Source organism: Protopterus annectens, chromosome 2.part1 (genome assembly GCF_019279795.1).
Source record: "Protopterus annectens isolate FY-2018-M chromosome 2.part1, PAN1.0, whole genome shotgun sequence".
NCBI classification, from domain to species: domain Eukaryota; kingdom Metazoa; phylum Chordata; order Ceratodontiformes; family Protopteridae; genus Protopterus; species Protopterus annectens.
Genome location: NC_056729.1, coordinates 1,927,580,585 through 1,927,593,584, shown reverse-complemented (window position 1 = coordinate 1,927,593,584; position 13,000 = coordinate 1,927,580,585).

Below are 13,000 nucleotides of genomic sequence, written 5' to 3'. Positions count from 1 at the left end.
AGAGAAAGTCAAAGGCTACATTACTCTCTGTGTCCATACCTTCATGTGTAATGGTTCAATTGTCTATGGTGTATGGACACTACAATATTTTGCAGGGTGTATGAGTTCCCATAGAATAGTATTGTGCAGTCATTGGCATTTTGTCTTGGTCAGTGGCTCAGACAACAACTGACTGTCTTAGGCCATACTGGATAACCGTAGCTCTGTGCGGGATTCTGTGATGGCTCCTAATATGCAATGACCTGCTAATGTACTCAGTCAGAGGTCACTGACACTGGCTGTGACTGCAGAAAGGGAATAGCTAGAAGGGGTATGCCAATAATGGAGGATGGTGAACTCTACTGGTGACGGGCATCATTGCAGCATAGGTGCTATGTTCCCAGAGTGTGACTCTCAGACACTTGCCTATTCACCAGCTGACATAACACTCTGTACCTGACATACACAGTTTCCAGCATGGCTTGCTGGCCTAATATTATCATACACCTTGTCAGGGCAAGGTTGATAGAGTGAGACATATGTCCAACATCCATTACATAGTGTAACAGTCAATGGGCTCCACCAGTCACAGTTGGTAGGCATGATCTGGCCTTATGTAAAAGTAACAGTGTTTGGTCCAGTTTCAGTAAGTGTATGACAGTGTTAGTGCTCGTATACATGCTAACTCCTATGGAATTTCAGGTGACATGACTCAGAGATCTTGGGACACTTCTTGGCACTACATGCTAGTTGTCCTCTGTGCAAGTATGTATTGTAGTTACTTCCAGCATGTTGCAGAAAAAGAGTTATGCAAGATGTCTGTACAGAGCATAGACAAACACGTTAGGGAAATGTAATATGTATACACTGTGCTGCTTAGTAGTGCTGTGGCTCACTTGTCCAAAGGATGGTCCAGGTCCTTACCTACCATGCCCTGGAACAGTGCTGTAACTTCCCCACATGGGGAACAAATGTATTGCATCATGTGTCTACCAATATAGGTGACCCTTACAGCCACACAATTTGATTTCCTCCCTGGTTGGATCTGGCCACAGATCAGTCTCCCTAGAACAACCAGCATGTATCCCCCCTGCAGACAATACAGACATATATCTGAAGAAAGCCATTTATTACCTCCTGTGGGATGGTTAAGATACAGTGACTGCACCTCCCCCTTCAGATGAGACAGGCAAGTATGCAGAGCTGTACACCCATGCATCATGTCAGCAGTATTACAACTGCATGAACTCAGCTGTATGGGACAGGCAGGACACAGGCTCATCATGGGTCAGCAAACCTGACTTGTGGACAACTGCCATTAGCAGGCTGTACAATAACAGGTGGACAATGCTGTGTGACAGATGGGGAGAGGGTGCCCCCTTAACATGGAGGTACTATCTCCTCATCTAAAAGAAGCACATAGAATTGTTGTGATGTTTTGTAGACACAGTAAGTGACAAAATTAGCCACCCACACAAAGCAGAACCACAAGCCACAGTGTAGTTACATGTGCGGCCTCAAAGGACAGGCCCAGGTTGTTTTTGACCTCATACATCATGATGTCACATATGGTGGGTCTTTATTCTAACCTGTACTCCCACACTGTCTGCATCAACTACACTCCCTTGTCTCCAACACATGTGACATATGACATTCTACAACCTATCCCATAACTACCATATTTACAGAGCAGTTCATAACTGGCTTCTCAATGGAAGATACACAGCATCTATTGCACATGCTAACATAACAGGGTGTATCCCACACATGATCTGACAAGGATTACTAACACCACTGGGCAACCCTTACAATCATACTGACACCACTGGCTGCACACTAGCTGGGTGGACAATGGCAACTGTTACACCCTTGCACAGATGTGGTGCATCCACTGAGCAACAGAACTATACACTTCTTTTTCCATTTCCATATCTGTATGCCCATAGGGGCAATCATCATAGAGCTGATCAGTACACACATATATGTGATCTACATGCAGTTGACTTACACACTTTGGATGTTGGACAGGAGGAGCATGACTGTTAAGCATGGTAGACATGTCTGAGACAGTCACCAAGGACCTGAGTGAGGGTACATCAGGGCTTACAACCATAAGACTGAGGCAAGCCATCTGACTATATCTGCCATTTGGGCAACATTTACAAAGCACCCACTTAGTCATCCAAGATACTGTCATTGGAGGAGTCACTAACTGGCCCATTGATAGCACACATATGCAACATAGGGACATATTTCTCCAAAAGGTGATCTGTATGCAGCAGTGCTTACCAGGGCACAGTCCTTGGTCCATTACTGCTTGGGATCCATTTAACCACAATACATGCAACTACTGAATGACCGTGGCTAGCAATGCTGGTCGATGTCTGCAAATTGTGAGCACTCATAGAGTCTCTGTGGTATGTCACTATTCTGCAAGAGGATATTGCAAACACATGCCTGTTGACATACTAATGGCCATAAATTCCATGCAAATATAGATGTAGTATCATTTCCATCAGTTAGACCTACATACCTGGTAAATAAGCACATCAGTGGCAACATGTGATATACATACTCAGGGCTGAAAGCACTGGGCACACAGACCAGGCCAAAAAGGTTTATACCTAATGTGCCTGAGATCACCATGTCTATACAGTGGTATGGCAGGAATCATATGGCATAAATGAGGCCACAGTCACCAGTACGTGGCATACTCTTAACCTCCATGTACTCTAACCTCAGCATGCCAATATCTGAGTGCAATGGCCATTTGTTGGCATACCTTTCCAAGCAGTACTGGCACTTCCACACAGTAGTATGATCCCTCACAAGGACAGTTCATGTCTTCAGTATGTGTTCATTGGGAATCATCTGCAATAAGTGCCATTGCTACCTGTGGCATGTAGACTACTCAGAGGTTATCTGTGCATTGCATACAGGGCAATGAGTGACCCTGCTTTACTGTATATGCTGCCTGTCTGCATGAGACATAGTAGATGGATAACTCACTGCAAGGACATTAACCTAGTGCATAACATTAGTACTACATGTTTGTGGGACAGATTTGTCTAGCAGATTTAAATGCACCCTTGAAATAGAACACTGCCAAATGGCACACAGAGCACATCAGTGCACCTTGACACATGACATCTGTATGACAGGCAAGGTGACTATCATCTCAAAACAGGGTATCTGCCTGTGTCTCTCTTGGACTGGGACAATATATGCTGATCCTGTAACTATGGGTATCAAGATGTCTATGATTGTGAGGGCTGTATGGCTATTATGCTAGTTAAGTTCAAACATCCTATGGTTCCATAACATGATGCAAAATGCTCTAACAGGCTCACACACAAACGCAGCTACATTGAGGCTAGCACCACTTCCGATCATTGTGTACAGGACATGCCAAGGTACACACGTACTGCAAGTTAGCTCTATGTAGATAAGAACACTAACATTTGTAATGATACACACTACAGATCAAAGTACATGTTGCTTGTAACACACATCATGTCTGCTAGCACTATCAGTTAGGACAAATTACATTTGATGACATTAACAGGCCTTGTTGTGGTCAGTCCTTTGTGGAGGCACATCACACACTACAGATTAACACATGTCACAGCTTACTTCTGATACTACACTGTCGGCTGGTAGTCTTAAGGTGGATGACATCATCAGGCCTTGTAAGAGAAGGCAGTTTGGAGGCCAACAGCAGATTACAGGGCCAATAAAGTGCATAACCATTCCAGGTGGTTAGCCCATGAGGGAATGCCTGCAGTTTTGCAGGAGGATATGCACACACAGACATGCACCAAGTAGCCTGGCATGAGATTAGAGCCCCTACCTATCTAGTCTTATTCACTATTGATCACAGTACTTATCTCACATGCCACAGGTTGAATCTGTTGTATATGTGATTGCAGGCACTGTATTTGTGCATTACACAAACTAGGCTTGTGTTTAACAGAATCTGTGGCCTGCAGAGTGATACTGCTTGGTACTGCTATCTGCAACTAGTATCCTGGCAGTGGGATAGCTGTTATTATCCTAGCTATGTGTATACAGTTACCAGTATGGTCATATGTGCTTGTTTGCAGTTAGACAGGCAAACCTGTGGGCAGGAGCAATGTGCCATGTCCATGCGTACTTTGACAACATTATACATTGCACCACCTGCTCACCTGTGTCTGTCTACATGGTGACATCCAGCAGGCACAGGGCTCTGCAGGTAAGTGGATTATGTAACCAGATATCAAGGCAAAAAAAGTGGAGATCGCACCCAGCAAAGTTAGTGCACAAAACTCTTTATTTAACGCTGCAAATACCACACATTTTCATCCATAAAACCATAGACTTCATCAGAAAAACTTTAATTAAAACCATTCATCTTATATACTAGAGATGCTACACCTGGAGGGCTTTCAGCTGCAATTTGCAATCATTAGCAGACCAGAGTTCCACTGTGGTGACCCCTAACCGGGAAAACCGAAAAGACAAACAAATTAGGGTATGTGGTGCAATACAGACATCCACACACATATTTATGCAATTAACAGGGATGTATATATAAATGTCTCTGTGTGTGTGTGTATGTGATATGTATATGTATTATGTAGATATATGGGGAGAGTCTATGTATCATTGTAATATATATAGCTATATATATCGGTATATATCTGTTTGACACTACGTAGTGATAAATATACTATGTATGTGAAACAGAGATAGTGACAGATGGATATGTATACGTATATGTCTGTACATATATGTCTGGATGTATAGACATATCTATACATAAAAGGTCATTCTGATGATGGGGCAACAGAATTGCTCTCATTTCAACTAAGTGTTTGGCCGTGCCCAGTGGGACTGTCAGTATTGATAAAGTGACTCCAGGCCACACCTACTTGTACTGCAGTCTATTTTGTGTGTTACAGACTGTACCTCTCAACTGTCCAGATTTTCATAGAATGTCCAGAGTTTTGTTTCATATTTTTGCTCTGTTCCTCATAAAATTTGTGGTTTTCTGGTAAATCACTTGAATGAACTGAGGACTGAAATCACTAAATAATGACATATATTTGAGTTTCTGACTTCAAATCCTTCAGACAAATGTATGTTGAAACAAACCCTGTTATTCTAGCAACTTTTTAAGTTTATGAGTGCAATGTTTAAAATATGCCCCTATGTGTGGGCCTTTGTTCCCCCATTTTGCTGGGCTTTGTCCAGATTTCTTGCACTAAGAGGTTAAGAGTTATGTTACAGACATTGACATCTGTACCTGTTTCTGCAGTACTGCACTTCACTCAAAGTGTTCAAGGCATTCACCAGCTGTCTGCTGTACATAATATGTGATTGAGGTTCATAATGTTACACCACACACAGAATGACAGTAATAATACCTCATGTGTACAAAATATGAATACTTCCAGATTAGAACCATCAGCATCACTCATGCTAGCTTCCCTAATCCACTGAGCCACACAGGCTGCCAGACAGAGAAGAGTCATTCATCACACAATCAACAACATAAATATGTACTTTGTTATTTCTGCTTTACATGGAACATACAATGTGTGACCAGTAAAACCTTCCAGGAGCTACATGAGCTGGAGATTGTAGAGTGCTACAGAGTGGACATACTACAAGAACTCACTGAGCTCTGCTGCCCTCAAATCAGACCCAGATACAATAGAGGGAAACCCATCCCAGTGGAAACAAAGGTATGTGTAGCCCTTAGAATACTAGCTACAGGCACTTTTCAAAGAGCAACTGGGGACATAATGGGGGTCTCACAGGCATCTGCATTCAGTGTACTCCACCAGTTCCTGGCTGCCATGCAAACACATACCAGTGAACACATTTATTTACCCAGTATCCCTGAAGAGAGGGCCAGCAGTATACATCTCTTCTACTGTGTAGCACACTACCCTGAGGTACTGGGTGCCATAGACTGCACTCATGTACACATGAAAGCACTACCCAGTGAGGAGGGTAGAGTCTGCGTCAACTGCAAGGGGTACCACTCAATCAACTGCCAGATTGTGTGCAATGCCCAATGCATTATCATGAGTGTGTGTGTTGGCAGCTCTGGCAGTCATCACGACTCCCATATCTGGCACGTATCACAGCTGTATCAGATGCTTCCCATGGGGGACATCATGTACAGCCATCTACTGGGGGACACTGGCTATGCACTGGAACCATAGAGAATGAAACCTATCAAAAATGCACACACACCTACTGAAGAATGCCATAATTAGGCACACGCACACAAACTAGAAACATCATAGAGCATGTGTTTGGGTTGCTCAAGTCACAGTTCTGTTGCCTCAATATATCTGGTGGAGCCCTGCAGTACACTCCAGCCACATGTGCCCAGATGTTCACAGCATGTGCCATGCTACACAATATGATCTTGCGGAAACAGCTGAGGCAGGATCATCACAGGGAAGGGACACACAGTCCCCCACCAGTGCCTAGGTCCACACAGCCATACCCACAGGGGGACTTGGAAGAGGAACCCCCTGTGGCTTTCCCTGTAGGCAGACATAGGCATGCTCAGTATGCCCTGGCATTGGCAAAGAGGCAACGCATAGCACAAGCACTGACAACCTAGGGTCCTAGGGACTGCCACCTTACTCCAACTCACATACATAGTAAAAAGGATGCCAGTTACACCACACAACCTGCACCTTACCATGTACTGGCTGTGTACTGAGTGCATCAGACAGATTCAGCCGTGAAGTACTGTTACCTCAACTGCTGCATTCACAACGTAAGTCACTCTCCTTTACAACAAATGTATGGGGTTCTAGACTATGGTAGCATATGCATGGACCTGCTGCATGCATGCAAGGGAATAGAGTGGGCTACTGGGCTACCTGCAGAGAACTAACAGCTATGTGGGCAACAAGAACCCTCTGTCCAATACTGGCTGCTCCATAATATATATTAGGCCACAAGGCAGCAAGACCCACTGCAGTATGTGAGGGAATTGCCAAACAGTGGGGGTCATAGGACAGATGCATGACTGTCAATGCTAGAGTCCCCTACCCCCAATACAGCCATGTTCCCATACAACTCCAACTACAGAATTCAAAATTCTCTCCCATAACAAAACAGTAATCGAACAGGTACAATTTGCAAAACTACTAGGAATTATTATTGACAGCAAACTCTCCTTTCAACAACATATATGGAACACAGTAAAGAAGACTAATTTCAAACTAGGCAAATTATACCGACACAAACTATACCTTGATAATCAAACTAGGATCAAACTAGCAAACACTTTGCTTATCCCAGCCCTTATGTATGGCAGCCCCATTTTCACCAACCTCCATACATCACTTAGTAGTAAGCTACAACAATGCTACTCTAAAATAGCAAAATTTGCATCAAACCTGTCTAACCGCTCACACCACTGTACCACTCTCTCAGACCTGTCCTGGCTTGAATTCCATCACTATCTCCAATGTACTCAACTCTCTATGGCCCATGAATTAATTTTCCAGCCTGATAGCTGCCCAGCTCTCCAATCCATCTTACACACATATACCCCTACTCGATCCCTCTGCTCTTCTAAGAAAACTCTATTAAGTGTAGCCAACCAAAACAAGAGAGCAGGACAATGCCTATACTCCTACAGCATATCCAAACTATGGAATACCCTCCCCTCTACCATTACACAACTAAACTCCCTAAAGCCCTTTAAAGCTGCACTAAAAACCTACTTGTTACAAAATCCAAGCTGTACATGTGATATACAATGTAAGCCCCCTTAATTATGTAACCCATTAAACAAGAAGCCTACCTTCTAACACCTCTGATTTCATTCTACTCAAGTGACTGGAAGACCTTATTAACTGTCCTTCACAATGTACCTAATTTTTGTGATGTAGTTTTAACTGTGATTTGATGCTTTTATATTAATGTATATAACATATGTTTGCAATGATGTACTTTCTTTAGTACTCACTTGTTTTTGTTTTAAACTGCGGAGCCTTTCTTCCCAGATCTGTAATTGAACTGTATACGTTTTTGTTGTTTGTTAACTGTGGAGCTTTTCTCCCTGGGCCTCCAGTGAAAATGGGCCCTGTGCCCAATGGACTTTCCTGGTCAATAAATGCCAATAAATAAATAAATAAATAAACTACAGTAACACTATGCTTGCAAGGTTATAGCAGCAGACCACACAATCCTAGTCCTGTTCCAAAAACAACTTGGCTCCATATTCTATTTCCACAATATGCAGGGGTCAAAGTGTATGCCTGTCTGCTGTTGATTGTGTCAGGAATTAAACTTCACTTTCTTGTGGCTGATGTGGGTTCGTGGGCTAAGTACATTAACATGGTTGATGGTGTTCATAGTTTGAAGCCAACTGCATCTACAATTTTGCATGTGAGGTACTCCTATGGTAGGAGTTCCTACAGACTGTCAATATGTCTATTTGTTACTGCAAGAAAGCCAGACAAAGCCAGAGACAATGGAGGGATGGGGAGGGTCACAGCTAGGGACATTAAACATGCTCTGAGTAACCTAGAAGATAGCTACTATAACAGCAGGTTGTTACAAGTCAGAGTAGTGGCAGGATGTAAAGGCCATCATGTAACTGTGTTGGTACTTATAACAATTCAGTGGGCACCATGTAGTAGTATATTACCAAAAACACAACTGTCTGAGGAGCAGAGCAGACATATGGGGAGGAATGCTGGACATCCTGCAAAACATGTATAGCTAGAGGTGTGAACAGGCCCGAGGAGAAGGGGGTGCAGCCGGCACATCGCTCCAGGGCCTTTGAAGCTCAAGGGGGCCCAATGAAGCCCAAGAAACATCACAAAAACTGAAATGTGTCGTTGTCTCGAGAAGGAGACGTCCTTACAAACTAAGACAAAGAATGGAGCGAGAACTTTTGCATACAAGATCGTGAAGCGTTGAGTGAGCGGAAGCAATAGAAGGCCGTGACAATGATAAAATACTTTTGAGTGACATAATACAGTGCATTCAAGATGCAATGAACAAAAGCTTGTGAAAGTGACTCTCGATGAGTGTTCTCACGTGTTCATTCCTAGCTTCAAATTATTGCTTGGATTGCTACTACTTGCTTTCCCACTGAATTCCAGGAGGAAGAAGAAAACGGGACACGAGCCACATGGATTCATTGTGGACTGCTAAGAAGACTTTACAGAAAAGCGAAGGAAGAAATAATTCCACAGACAAGGTTCCCTGTAAATGCTCTAATTGTAGCATAAAGGACCCACTGATATTGCATGACTTTTTGTCTACGTTATCGAGAGATTCAAGACTATAAACGGCTTAACAGTTAGCGGAAATCAATAGCAATAAATATTGTCCTAACTTTAGAACCACTAACAAAATTCTCGATAGCAATACGGCAAATTTCTATGTTCTATATTTCATTTCAAGTACCGGCCTTAAACATGTCATCTCAGAAATCTGGAGCTCAAAAACGTAAACACAAACAAAAATGTGATGAGATTAATAAAAAAGGATTGCAAACACTCTTTTAAGTTGGCATTAAATGCAAAACAAGAGTAACTGACAAAAATGAAACTTTAGATTTAAAACAAGGTGAGCCAAATGCAGAAGTGAAACAAAGGACAGAATCTCATGAAGCCAGTTTGGATTTTCAAAAAACATCAGATCAAGTAAATCTTAATGTGATTCTTGCACAAAAGGTGGATGATGTGAATGTGGATTGGGAAGATGGAGGATATGAGAGAAAAGGAGATTTGAAGGAACAAGTGAATGTTAGTGATGAAAAGAGGTGAGACAACGAGTACGTCAATGTCTACAGAATCTGGTCATGGTGAAGAAAAGAGTAACATTGGAATTGACATTGGAGTTCTTGTAACAGAGGTTCCTTCTCAGCTGGATATAGAAAACTGTGTTATGAAAGGTCATATTGGCAATCCTAAAACATTTCCCAAAGATATGAATAACCAGAGTTTTCCAGAAAGCATACTAACATTTCGAAATTTGAATGGTGAGAAACATATCCGAGACTGGCTTGTCTGGAGTGATGTTAAACAAGCATTATATCGTTTTCCCTGCCGATTATTTTGGAACAATCTGTGTTACAACATTAGCTCCGCATCCAAGTCTATATTACATTTATACCTGTACATACTTATCCAACTGTATCAATGTAATCTATGATTGTTAGAAATAAATAATAATATACACACTTACATGTGTGTGTAGAATTTTGTATATGGGCCCACACACCTTCTTTGTACCGGGGCCCGGATTTTCTCTTGCCGGCCCTGGGTGTGAAGTCTGTAACCCTGTGTATGGTGTTACATCATTTATCCTAGTCACAACATACCTACAACCACTTAGAGCAGGACATCTGGACAAAGCCATGAACAGGAGTGGGACACAGGCCCACATATAAGGGGTTCTATATTATAACATTGAACAACACAAACGTCAACTTACCTTTCATCGACACCTAAAATCTTGAAGCTGCACTTCATCGAAACTGTTAATCACCGATTTCTTTCCAAGGAAAAGAAATTGGTAGCCCAGCAACGAACACCACATAAAAATGAACACTTTTAAGTGGCCCCCACATCCCCCCTAACTAAATATACTAACTCAGAGATCACACTACAGTTGGGAAAAGGGCAGATGTAACAGAACTGCCAACCAATTTCTTTCCCTTGGAAAGAAATCAGTGATTTAGCCATTCGACAAAATGTAGTTTTGACATTTGAGTGTCGATGAAAGGTAAGTCAATGTTTTCATTCGATGTTATAATATAGACCCATATAAGGAGAATGACTAACTAGTGGCCGCACAAATTTAGAAAGTGCAGAGAATAACAGGTAGTGCAGTAGCATGGGTTCCCTGGTGTGTATGGAGTCAGTAAATCAAATGTCTGGCATCAGTTCCTAACATCAATCTATAATGATTTGCCACTGATGTACCAGAAAATCACAATGCTATGTAAAATGTACCAGACATATGATGCAAAATCCTGTATAGTCTATTAAAATCTGCACACTGCCTAGGTATGAGTCATATATTACGTTGAGCACACAGCCGGGGAATCCCTTGGACATAATATCATGAGGTGCTGGACTGTTCAATCAGGTCCAGCAGCTAATTGTCCATGGCACACAAATTCTCAGACTGGAGTACAGGTAGGTCTGGCCTGGAGTCACTTTGTAAGTACTGACAGTCACATTGGCATGCTCCTACACTTAGCTAATTTCAGCCCGTGTTTGATGCCTCATCTGCCTAAAGAACTGAGATGTGAATATATCTCTGTGAATTCAGACAGCTATGTATATGTATCTGTTTCTCCCTATCCCCCTCAGACATGATTGCCCTTATCTATCAGTATATGGCACACATCATCATCATCATTATCATCATCAGCCCCCTTTTTCCCATTTTTTTCTACATGGGGTCGGGGTATCATGTTAACTGTCACCAACTCGGTCGATTCAGTGCCACACTCCTGCCTTCTTCAATAATCATGCCTGACTGTCGCAGATCTTCTTTCACACAATCCATCCACCTCTTTGCTGGATGTCCTCACTTCCTCTTACTGTCTTCCTGTCTGTCCTAAAGCCTCCTCACCAGATTGTCTTCTGCTTTTCTACACATGTGCCCAAACCACTGCAGTCTGTTCTCTTTGATGATCTTTTCTGCAATTGGAGCTACTTTGGCTTCTGCTCTTATGTCCTCATTTCTTCGTCTGTCCCACAGTGTGCATCCTACCACCTTTCTCAGACACTTCATTTCCATCACCTCTAGCTTCTTCAACTGTTCTGCCTTTACTGCCCAAGTTTCTGTTCCATACAATATTACTGGTCATGCCATTGTCTTGTACACCTTACATTTCAGCTTCTTTGGTATTCTTCTGTCATAGACTACACCTGATACTCTATGCCAGTTGGCTGCAGCCCCTCTAATTCTAGCTTAGACCTCTTCATTCAAACTACCCTTCTCCTCAACCACCCCTCCCAGATACATGAAGCTGTTCCACTATCTTTCCTTCTTTCGCTATTCTCAGCTTCTTCTGATTTTCCCCAATTTGCTGCCATTACTACCGTCTTATCTCTGCTTCATCCCATGTGCCTTCAGATTTGCATTCCATTCTCCTATCCTTTGCTGAAGTTGTAGCTCAGAGTCTGCCTGTACTGCCACATCATCTGCATACAGCAGCTTTGTTGATCTGCCCCCCCAACCTGTTTGCTAATGTAGTCCATCACCAGTATGAACAGCAATGGGCTCAGAGCTGAACCCTGGTGTACACCCACTACCACTGGGAACCTCTCTGTGAGGCCGAACACTGTTCATACTTGAGTCCTTGTACATAGCCTGCACTAATTCTAATGTTACTGGGACGTCCTTGTACATATGCTGCAATACTTCTACTAATATTTCTGGGACTTCTAACCACTGTAGTACTGGCCAGATTTTGGGACCTTGTCATATGCTTTCTCCAAGTCTAGGAATCCCCAGTTGGACTCTCTCCTCATCTCTAGCTTCTTCTCAAGTATCTGTCTCAATTCAAACATCGGCTCAGTTGTGCTGCATCCTGCTCATCCTCCATCTTACATTCTACTACACTGCATATTGTTTTATCAATCCCCCTCTCCAGAACTTTCATGCAATATGATATGAGTTTGATGCCTCTGTACTGCCCACAGTTGTGGATGTTCCCTTTGTTCTTGTAAACTGGAATGAGTATGCTTATTCTCCAGTCATCTGGGATACACCTTTCTCTCCACACTACTGTTAGTATCCACAGGAGCCATTTCTCCCCTATCTCGCCCAGCATCTTTATCATATCTGCAGTGACCTGCTGGTGGCCTGCTGCTTTCCCTGGCTTCATCTTCCTTAGCACTGTTCTTACATCTAGGGTGGGCTCCTCTTCTTCTCTCATCATAGGCTGGGGCGGTACAGCTTCTGTGGGGTTTTCTTCATTCAGAAGCTGCTGGAAATACTCCTTCCATCTGCCTTTGATATCCTCTGG